The sequence below is a fragment of the Zingiber officinale genome, chromosome 9B (genome assembly GCF_018446385.1).
Source record: "Zingiber officinale cultivar Zhangliang chromosome 9B, Zo_v1.1, whole genome shotgun sequence".
In the NCBI taxonomy this organism is placed as follows: Eukaryota; Viridiplantae; Streptophyta; class Magnoliopsida; order Zingiberales; family Zingiberaceae; genus Zingiber; species Zingiber officinale.
Window position 1 is genome coordinate 57,163,907 of NC_056003.1, and position 12,189 is coordinate 57,176,095.

The following is a 12,189-nucleotide window of genomic DNA, read 5'->3' on the forward strand; positions in this document are numbered from 1 at the left end:
TTTGAATTTCTTAAGCATCTCTTGAGTGTATTTTGCTTGATGGACATAAATGCCATCTCTAGTTTGTTTGATTTCTAGTCCAAGGAAGAATGTCAATTCTCCCACAAGACTCATTTCAAACTCACTTTCCATGTGAGTGATAAATTCATTTAAATAGCCCTTGTTATTTGAGCCACAAATTATGTCATCGACATATACTTGGGCTACAAAAATATTTTCACCATCTCGACGAAGAAATAGTGTTGGGTCTATTTGACCCCTTACAAAACCCTTTTCTAATAGATAAGTCGACAACCTTTCGTACCAAGCTCGAGGTGCTTGTTTTAGCCCATAAAGAGCTTTCTTGAGCTTGAACACGTGGTTTGGAGCTTCGGTATTCACAAACCCCGGTGGTTGTTCAACGTAGACTTCTTCTTTAATGAAACCATTTAAGAAGGCCGATTTAACGTCCATTTGATAGAGCTTGAAACCTCTATGTGCAGCAAAAGCTAGCATTGAACGAATGGACTCCAATCGTGCCACAGGAGCATAGGTCTCATCATAATCGAGGCCTTCAACTTGACTATAGCCCTTGGCTACTAGTCTTGCCTTGTTTCTTACTACCTCTCCCTTTTGGTTTAACTTATTTTTGAAGACCCATTTAGTTCCAATAATGGTGGTCTTCTTAGGTCTAGGAACCAAGTCCCACACTTGGCTTCTTTCAAATTGACCTAACTCGTCTTGCATAGCTATGATCCAATCAGGATCGTGCAATGCCTCATCAATTAATTTTGGTTCAATCTCTGAAATCAAAGCGACTTCATTAGACTCATTTCTGAAGAATGACCTAGTCCTAACCCCTTGTTGAATGTCTCCCACAATTTGGTCTTGGGGATGACTAGAGGCTATCCTAGATTGTCTTGGTGTTGATGGTGCCTCATGAGTGGTCTCACTAGGCACAGGCAAGGACTCAATATCTGGCAAAGGATCAGATTGAGTTCTTTGTTGTCTTTGCTCATCAACATCAGAGTCAACTTCGACTCGTTCTTCATTTTGATCATTCAAACTTAGATTTCTAAGTTCAAATTGAATTTCTCCTATAGCCCTTGATTGATCATTTGAGTTAGGGATTTCTTCAAAAGCTACATCAGAGGACTCTTCAATCAATTTAGTCCTATTGTTGTAGACTCGATAGGCTTTGCTGGTGAGCGAGTACCCAACCAGTATCCCCTCATCAGCCTTGGCCGAAAATTTTCCAAGATGGTCCTTGGTATTTAAAATGAACACCTTACAACCAAACACCCTAAGATGTTTAATTGTAGGCGGTTTCCCAAACCAAAGTTCATGGGGAGTCTTTCCTAAAAACCTATGTATCAGAATTCGGTTTTGCACATAGCAAGCTGTATTCACAGCTTCAGCCCATAAGTAGCTCGGTAGGGAGTACTCATGAAGCATGCTTCGTGCAGCCTCTTGTAAGACTCGGTTCTTTCTCTCCACAACCCCATTTTGCTGTGGGGTCCTTGGAGTAGAGAACTCATGCCTATATCCCTTTTCTTGACAAAACTCTAAAAACCTATGATTTTGAAATTCCCCACCATGATCACTTCTAATGGTTTTAATTGTTGTCGATTTTTCATTTTCAGTTCTTCTACAAAAGGAAATAAAAATATCTATAGTTTGGTCCTTATGTTTCAAGAAGAAAGTCCATGTGTATCTAGTAAAATCATCAACGATTACCAAACAATATCTACTTCCATTCAATGATATTACACTACTGCAATCAAAAAGGTCCATGTGCAATAAATCTAAAGCAATAGATGTACTTACATTGCTTTTACCTTTATGGACAGCTTTTGTTTGCTTACCCTTTTGACATGCATCACATAGTTTGGTCTTGTGGAACTTGATGCTTGGTAAGCCTCGCACTAATCCTTGGTTGGCCAACTTCCAGATGTTCTTCATGTTTACATGTGCCAATCTTCTATGCCATAACCAAGACTCTTCTTCTTTCGACATGAAACACTTAATCAAAGCATTAGTAGCACTTTTAAATGATACTTGATAAATATTGTCAACCCTTGTGCCTACTAGTACCAGTGTCAAGTGTGTCAATGTGTTTAACCAAACATTGACTTGAATGAAATTCAATTGTGTAACCCGTATCACACAATTGACTGACACTTAGGAGATTAAAGGTCATCCCCTTGACTAGAAGGACATTCTTGATATGAAGACATTCGGATATTTGAATGTCTCCAATTCCTACAACCTTAAGGCTACCATTATTACCAAAAGACACATTACCTCTACTTTTGTTTTGAATGGTAGTAAACAGTGATTTGTTCCGTCATGTGCTTGGAGCATCCACTATCAACAAACCAAGTTGATAGATGCTCCCCTCGACCAATGCCTACAATACACGAAAAATAGAGGTTTTAGGTACCCAAATCTTGGGACCTAATGCTTCTACAACGAAGACCTAGGAACCCATGCCTTGGTCATACCTTTCCTAGTTCCATGAACTCTAGAAACATGTGATCTACTATTTTGAGTTCTAGACATTAGAGAAATGAAACTCGACTCCTTGGGTTGATACCCTAACCCGGCTTTGTTGTAAACTGCCCTTTGGACATTTAGAATCATGTCTAGAGTCTTAGAGCTAGTTGAGAATTTCTCAAGCATTTTCTTGAGTTTCTCAACCTCACCCTTTAAGGCCTTGTTCTCATCCTCAAGGACTTCTAGATGTAGGTCATCGACCTCATCTTCCCTAAGGGTCCTTAAGGTTTTTACTTCTTCTTTTAACAATTTATTTTCTGTTTTTGACTTTTTAAGCAATGTAGATAAGTGAGTGATAGTTTTATAACACTTTTCTATATGAGAAGAGGTTACCTCTTCATCATCCGAAGATGATGAAGCCGTGGTTGAAGCGCTTGAGTCATCACTCTCGGATTCTGACTCTTCCCTTGCCATGAGTGCCAATTGCCGAGTGCTCTTTTCCATCTTCTCTTCTTCCTCCGATGAGCTTGATGAGGACTCATCCCAAGTGGCCTTGAGAGCCTTCTTCTTCTTGGCTCTTTCCTCCTTCCTTTTGGCTCGTTCCTCCTTCCTCTTTAGTTTTGGACACTCGCTCCGAATGTGTCCTTTCTTGCTACACTCATAACATGTAATATTAGATTTATCAAAATTTTGATCATTAGTTTTACCTTTTCCTTTGTATCTTCGGCTTCTTCTCATAATCCTTCTTACGAAGTTCGCCATCTCACTTGACGATGACCCACTTTCATCATCAGATTCAGAAGAAGAGGTGGATGAGGAAATCTCCTTTTCCTTCTTCTTTTCCTTCTTCCTTCTTCCATCCTTGCTCTTTGGTCCTGCAAATAAAGCAATACCCTTCTCTTTTGTCCTTTGTTAGCAAGCTCATGAAGTTCCATTTCACAGAAAAATTCATCTAGTTTAACAATGGAAAGATCCTTGGATACCTTGTAGGCATCTACCATGGATGACCACAAGGCATTCCTAGGAAAAGATTTAAGAGCGTACCTTACTAGGTCACGGTTTTCTACCCGTTCATCCACGGAGTGGAGACCATTAATGATCTCCTTGAATCTCCCATGAAGTTCACTCACCGTTTCATTGTCCTTCATGGTTAGATTTTGGAGCTGATTCAAGAATAGGTCCCTCTTGGCAATCCGAGAATCTCGAGTTCCCTCTTGGAGCTCGATGAGTTTGTTCCATAGGTCTCTTGCACTTGAGAACGGACCTACCTTGACGAGTTGATCCTTGGCGATTCCACATTGCAAGGTGACCATAGTCTTGGCATCGGCTTGTGCTTTGCGGAGTTGTTCGGTAGACCACTTTGACGACTCGAGTTCCTTACCTTCTTCATCCTTTGGTGGTGTTAAACCTTCCTTGACTGAGAACCACATGGCTATGTCGGTTTTGAGGTAGTACTCCATGCGGCCCTTCCAATATTGAAAATCTGCTCCTTCGAAGTAAGGTGGACGGTTGGTGCTAAATCCCTCCTTCATGGCCATTGTTTTGCTCTTCGGGTTGTTAAGCCGAAATGAAGAGCACCAGGCTCTGATACCACTTGTTGGGACCTTAGATGGCTAGAGGGGGGTGAATAGCCTCTTTGAAAAACACTAAACACAAATTTCTTCAAGAACTTTGTTAGCACAGCGGAATTAGAAAACTAAAACAAGAAAGCACAGCACACTAACTCAGAGATTTACGAGGTTCGGGGATAACTTGCCCCTACTCCTCGGCGTGTCCGTAAGGTGGACGAATCCTCTTGATCTTTCGGTAGATCACACCCCGGAAGCTATCCGGCTAAAGGATTCTCCTTCTCGGTGGAGTAACCTCTCCATAAAGTCTTTAACAGCAGTAAGAAATTAAGCACAAGACTTACAGTAGTGGCTCAAATGAAATGATCAAAGGAAGCTCACAGCCACAATCAGCGAAGAACAAGCACACTGCTTCAATCTTCCAGAGAGTTTTTCTCCACAGTTTTTCACAGCAAGAGCACACAAAATCCTTGTCACGAGAGCCTCTCCTCTCCACCTTCATATGCCTCTCTGCTCTGTAACGGATCTCTGCCAAACCTACAGCAAATCCCTGCAACCGTCCACGACGTCGCCAATCACACTTCTTCCTTGTCTGATTGTCTCAGCTCCCACCAATGGCATCCTCGTTTCCACTGGTACCTCTGAGCTTGAACCTATCAGCACAAGTCAAGCTGATTTCGACCAAACGGCTGCCAGCATATCGCAAACGAGACGTTGCTACCAAAACTGGTTTGTCCGCAGCGAGACACAGCAAAAGCTTTTTGTTGCCTTCTACTAATGATCCTTAATTTGAATTCACCCAACATCGTAATCTGTAACCTGAAACTTCGAGAAAACTTGCAGCAGATGGTTAGAAACGAAATAGGTAAAAGCAATTGCGAATCAGAAACAATAAGAGAAAGCGCATGCAAAACAAGCCATACTGTGGATCGGTCAGCAGACCGATCCACGCTTCTATTTATCGTCACTGATCGGTCTGGGGACCGATCAGGTGCTTGTCTGATCGGTCCCAAGACCGATCCACCCCTTCACGCAAATCTGGTAACGAAGCCTGATCGGTCCAGGGACCGATCAGGACTCAGCTGGATCGGTCCGTAAGACCGATCAGTATCCACTCAGCGCTACTGAGGATCATCTGATCGGTCCCCGGACCGATCAGTATACACTCAGTGTGCTACTGAGTGTTATCTGATCGGTCCCCGGACCGATCAGTATACACTCAGTGTGCTACTGAGTGTTGCCTGATCGGTCCCCAGACCGATCAGGAAACTGGATCGGTCTGCAGACCGATCAGCCGTGCCATTGTGCCACTGGATCGGTCTGCAGACCGATCCAAAACTGTGAGTCTCGAGTCAAGCTTCCAAGCTTGCTGTCCTCACCCCTGACGGTCCAGAGAGCGTGCTACCGAACCCTCTCCGACCATACATGCCAAGCTTCCACACTTGGACTTCCCAATTGCCTGGTTTCACTCACCAGGACTTTCCCGTGCCAAGCTCCTCGCTTGGACTTTTCCCAATCAGGTCAATCAGGTTAACCAAGTCAACCTTGATTAGTAATTAGTCTGAGTTAATTTAATATCTGATTCAAACTTAAATCAGTGTCAACATCAAAACAACATCCAGGTCAGACTGTATCAACACTTTTGACTTCCTTTTGGCTTTCGATGCTCCGATAGCTCGGGTGATTGCGGCCAACCAGAATAGGGTTCACCCGAACCCAATTCTCGGCCTTTTCCTCGAGCAGGCTTCCGTCCCAACTTCTCATCCCTCGAACGCTGCCCGCGTTCTTCTCGTCCACCGGTGTACTCTTCCGCAGCTCTCTCATCCTTCGGGCGCACCAAGCCCGTCGGCTCCCTTCCCGTGTCGTCCTTCTCGCTAGCTGCGTCTTCTGCTCGACTTCCTGCGCTCCTAAGTTCCTACACACTTAGACATAGGGATGAGATAATTAGCAAGATCTAACCTAACTTGGTTGATCACATTAAAACACTCACGGGGTCCAACAGATAATTATTATCAATCCTAGCATGTATAAGAAAATAACAATTTGAATTACATTCAAATTATTATATACCTCCTTTACCCTTGAAACTCCCCCTTGACTTAAGTTTTTTTCTTCTCTCATTTCTTCAAATGCGCTAGCTTCTTGATTTTCCTTTTCTTAGGGCACTTGGTGTGGTAGTGGACTTTCTCCCCACATGTGAAGCACTCAATGCACATTCTCATCATTTTGGCTTTTCCTACAACCCATATTGGTATCTAAAATAACTTGAGTGAGTTTAACATTTACCTTCTTCTTATCCATTGGACACCTACTCTTGTAGTGCCCTTTCTCATTGCAATCGAAGAAAATAATGTGGTCCTTTGACTTGACTTCAATGGAGATGCTTGCAAGGTTGACTTCCAAGACTTCCTCTTTACTTGTCTTGGATTCTTCTTCAACCCTTGAAGATGTGGATGACACTTCCTCATCTTCCTTCTCCTTGGAAGTTGATCATGCGTCACCTTCTGGTTGCTCCTCTTCCACTTGATCCATTACGTCTCTTTCTTCGAACTTTTCTTCTTCATGTGTAGGCTTAGGTTCTTCACTTAGAACCATCTTTGTCTTGCTCCATAAATCATGAATGTTCTCGCACTCACATACATCACTCATCACGTAATTAGGCAAAATATCAATCAAAATAAATATGACCTTCTCATTTGCCTTTGATTATGATGTTTGCTCCTTGGTCCAATAACGTGGTTAGAGTTTCTTTTCTTTCTTATCTCTTGAAGTTTCAAACGGCTCCTTGACAACTATCATGTTGTCCCAATCCGTCACAAAAAAGTTCTCCATTTTCACCATCCAAAAGGTGATATCCCATAGACTTCCCCCTTCATACTTCGGTGGAACAATCAAACCGGACATCCTTAACTTCCTCGACGGTTAGTTTGACAGAGAGCATCCTCACTCTGATACCACTTGTAGAAGATCTTTGGGCTAGCTAGAAGGGGGGGGTTTAAATAGTCGATTATCCCAAATTGTTCGCTTCCTACATATTTATTAGTGCAACGGAATACTAACTAAATACATATACAAAAGCTAAACTAAAAATCGAAGACAAGAAATGCAAATCACAATGACACATCGATTTACGTAGTTCGGAGATAAATCTTCTACTCCATGGTTGTCCATAAGGTGAGTGATCTCTATCTGTCGATGGATTAATCCTCAGAAACTCCGGCTAGCATAATCCTCCTTGCTGGTGAAGAAATCTCACCACAACTCGATCAAGAACACAAGGATTGCTATGAAGGCTTGGAGACTCTAATTAAGGGTTACCCACCACTAATTTTGTTACCAAAGTCAGCCACCCCAAGCTCCATTATATAGAACTTAGGGAAATCAACAAGCTGATTTTACTGTTACCAGTTGACTAGTGCTGGCCAACGATACTCCACAAAATTCATGATTCCACCAACAACTCTTTACCGGTCGACTGTTATATAGTACCAGTCGACTGTTATATAGTACCAGTCGACTGTTATATAGTACCAGTCGACTAGATACAGTACTAGTCAACTGGCTACAATACCAGTCGACTGGTTTTTACAACCGTCGGGCACAGGAACATTCTGCGTCCTACCTTAGTCGACTGGTAAAACCCTAAACCTAGTGTTTCCCTTTCTGAGTACATTTCTCTCCACTTGAACCCTTACGACTCACTTGACTCTTCCTCGCAGCCTTGAACTCTTTCCTTTAAGCCTCCTTCCTTTGTCTCTCATCCGTCAGATGCATTCAAGCCCACGGCTTGTCCCAATGTCATCCTTCGTGTATGCTTCGAAGTGCGCTTCCCTCGACTTGTCCTTACTGCCTTGTCCATAATCCCTCGGATACTCCAGCCTTCATCGGACCCGAAGCCATTAAGCTAAGTCATATGTGTATGCTACAAATCTACACAACTCAAATACACATATCAAATACAAGGGTAAACCTAACTTAAATCCTTTACCCAAACATCAAAACTATTGGTCACACTGGACCCTCAAGATTGCTTCCAACAATCCCTTATAACCTTGACTTGATTCCTAGATTTAGGACTGATTTCATAGTTATATGTAACTCTATGGTATGAAGTTATGCTTTCCTTGGATTTAGGTTTGTATTTCAAACCTTTCTCACCCTTAGATGACTCTTGTCTACCTAAATCTAGATTTTCCTTCTTATACCCTTTAACTTCATTTGTCATTTTCTTAAGAGTATTTTCTAATTGATCAAATTTTAGCTTCAAAACTTGATTTTCAACTTCTAAGGTATTTATTCTTGATTTTTCATGATCGCCTTGGATATTCTTTTTTCTAGGCATGTGTCTAAAATACTTAGGTTCTTATCTAGATTGTTGGCAACTTTTCTATCCTTAGGTAAGATTATTTTAGCATGATATAATTTATAATTGTACTTATAATTATCATGCTTCTTATCTTCGTGATCATAAGCTCTAAATTCATAAGGCTTCTCTAGCATGTTTTTATCCTGATACAAAGAAATTATATTATTAAATATTACCTTAGAATCTCCCCTTGATTTGAGTTCTCTCATTTGTTCTTAGTCGGATTCCTCCCTCTTGGATATTGATTCCAGTAATGTCCTTGTTAATTGAATGAGAAGTATACAATACTCTCCTTGCCCTTTCATATCACGGGGCCGACCTCTTTTGGATTCTCCCTTGCCATTTGTGTCACTTGATCTTTCATCTTGATTAATTGTAGACACTTACTCTTACAGTGTCCTTTGTTCCTACACTCAAATATACCTTCATATTTTGAACTCTCTTGACTTATTGAGGTGACACAATTTTCTTCTTTATTGGATCCGAATGTTGAAGTTTCATTTTGTTTCGATATTGTTGATCTATCCCCTTCAATTCTTAGAGTGGATGTTTCTTCAATATCTTTCTTGGATGTTGAACACCTCTCAACTTTCGAATCCTCAATCTCTTGAGCCAATGAGTATTCCTCCTTGGACCCATCTTCACTTTTGTGGAGATTGGATCTTCATCAAGCTTGACCAATTTACTTTATAATTCCTTGGTATCTTGATATTTGTCTATCTTACACAAAATATTGTTAGGCAAAATATTAACTAAAAATTTAGTTACATTATCATTTGCCTCAAATTTTTAAATTTTCTCCTCATTCCATTTACTCTTCCAAAAAAAGTTTTCCCTTTGTATCTCTAGAGCTTCAATACCTTTCATTATGTAAACCATTGCTCTACATTTATCATCAAGAAGTTCTCTATTTTTTATTTCCATTGAGCAAACCCTCCTACTCCAAAAGAAGGTGGAATTCGAGTGTCGTATCCAAATTCGTACGTCATTGAACTCCATTTGACTCCTTCAAAATCTGAAGTTTTATCTTCTATCTCTAGCTTTGTGCTCCAATGAAGGTTAGTCTAATGAAGGTTAGTCTCACTCTGATACCACGTGTTAGGACCCGTGCGATTTAGAGAGGGGGTGAATAGCTTTGATTGCTTCATCTTGATTGTGTGCTCGTCGTTTGAATGCGCAGTAGAATACTTGATGCCACATACATAACACCTTAGTTTTACTTGGTATCCACCTCTTAAGGCGAATAATCTTAGGCCTAATCTTAGCGATCTGCCACTATTAAATCTTCTCCTTCTCAGATACCTTCTAGAAGTCGAGAAGCCTCTTATAATTCTTTCACAATCAATACAACATGAAAACAAATATACAAAATTAAATACAATGTAAGTAATAACTTTACAAGAATTTTGCTTTTAATCGTTATTGAATGCCTTTTGTTGGTTTGCAAATGCACTAGTACTTCGTCCTTAAATCTCCAAGAATCAACGTTGAAAATCTCTTCGAAATCCCTCTTTTAAAGCCTTTAGGTCGAAGTTAATTTCCACTTATCAGTCGATTGATTTTATCCATCAGTTGATTGATATGGTCTCTTACACTATTCCTACCGTTGAACAACCTCTAAACTTTTTAAAATCTGTCTGATTTTGTTGATAATTCGAACATCAATTGACTGATTCATCTGAGCAATCGACTGAGTCAAATCTCATAGTCGAATCGACCTGCTTCTATTCAACTCCTGATTGACATTAGTTTATTGATATCAACCATTAGTCGATTTGAACATTCGAATCAACTTGCTTCTGTTTGATTCTGATCTACATCAATCGAGTTGAACACTCAAATTCTAAAGCTTTTGGTTACTTTTTGAAGCCCTCAATTGATTGATCAAACACATCATTTGTTTGATCGACTATTACTGTAACAGTACTATAGCAAAACACTGTTTACTATACTGTTGCAATAAATACTATAGTAATATCATAGCAATCGTATTTTTTGAGGTTTTGTATTCATTAGTCGATCAATACACCATATCAATTGACTAATACTCATATTTCAACCTTATCAAAGTCAAATTTCTCATCTTGTCCGGTATCTAGTTGATCTCAACCTATCAAGACTTCCTTTGTCTGATATCCCATCAACCTTGACCTGTTGAGACTTACGGTTGTCTAACATCTGGTCAATCTTGACTTGCCGAGACTTTCTCGTTGCATAATATCCGGTCAATTTTGACATGGCAGGACTTTCTCGTTGCCTAGCGTTTGGTCAACCTTAACCTACCAGAACTTTATGTCTCATGTCAACTCCCTCTTGAACATCCGATTTTCGATCGTCAAGTGTCTAATCAACTGTGACCCAATTGGACTTTCTTCTTGGGCCAATTTCATGTTAGACTTTTAATTATCAAATGTTCAGTCAATCGTGACCCACTTAGACTTTCTGTCTAGTCAAATATCGGATCAACTTTAACTCTTCCTTAACCAACTAAAATATTGATCGATTAGTAAATATCTCGTCAATGTTGACCTATTTAATTTCTAGACCAATTAATATATTAATGAAATATCAAAACTCAACACAACTCATGTCAATCTGAACTTGCTCAACTTGATCAACCTTATTAGGGACCAATTGCTCCAATAGTTGGGCCAATCAAACTTAAAAGTAAGTTTGATTAGTTGAGTGGGGCAACCTAAATATACTAAATAAGCTATTTAGGCTAGTAAGTTAGACGAGATATTCTAGTTGACCGCATTATAAAGATTGATTTGTTAAATGGTATAAATAAGATGAATCAATAAACTACTTATATAGAGATATTATTTTTTATTGTGGAAATTAGTGCTTGCATCTTTCTTTTAGCATTCCACAGTTCGGTCATGCTGCGTCCCCCATATGGGCGTCTCGCTGTGCGACTGAGAGGGGCTGCGCGACTGAGAGGGGACGCAGCACTGGGGGCCCCACCTCCTCATGTCACGTCATCCTAATTATTCTATATTTATTGGATGTCATTTACTTAGGGGGCGTTTGGTTTAGGGTAATAGGAGTGGGGAATGAGAATGAGAATCATTGATTCCCATTGTTAATGTTTGGATTATAGGAATAGGAATACAAATAAGGGAATGAATCCTTGAAATTGGGTAATGACTCATTCCCATGTACCTCTCCTTCAATGAGCCATTACCCTATTTTCATCAATCAAAATATTCCCTTATTCCAAAAATACCCTTGACTTAAAACTAAAATTTTCTCCATTAATATCAAATATCAAAATTTATTTATTTATTTTTTCTTTCATATCACTTATCTCTCCTTATTCTCTCTCATTATATTTTCTCTCTCATCATAGTTTCTCTCTCATCATTTTATCACACACTTTCTCTCTCCTTAATCTCTCCTATCACACTCTCTTTCCTCTTTTTTTCTCATTACACTTTCTCTCTCATCATACTTTCTCTCTCCTCAATCTCTTCCATCGCACTCTCTTCCTTCTTTTGTTCCTCATCACACTTTCTCTCTCATCACACTTTCTCTCTCCTCAATCTTTCCCATCACACTCTCTTTTCTCTTTTTTCTCATCACACTTTCTCTCTCATCATACTTTCTCTCTCCTAAATCTCTCTTATCACACTTCCTCCTTTTTTCCTCAACACACTTTATCTCTCATCACACTTTCTCTCTCATCATACTTTCTCTCTCCTCAATCTCTCTTATCACACTTACTCCTTTTTTCCTCAACACACTTTCTCTCTTATCATACTTTCTCTCTCCTCAATC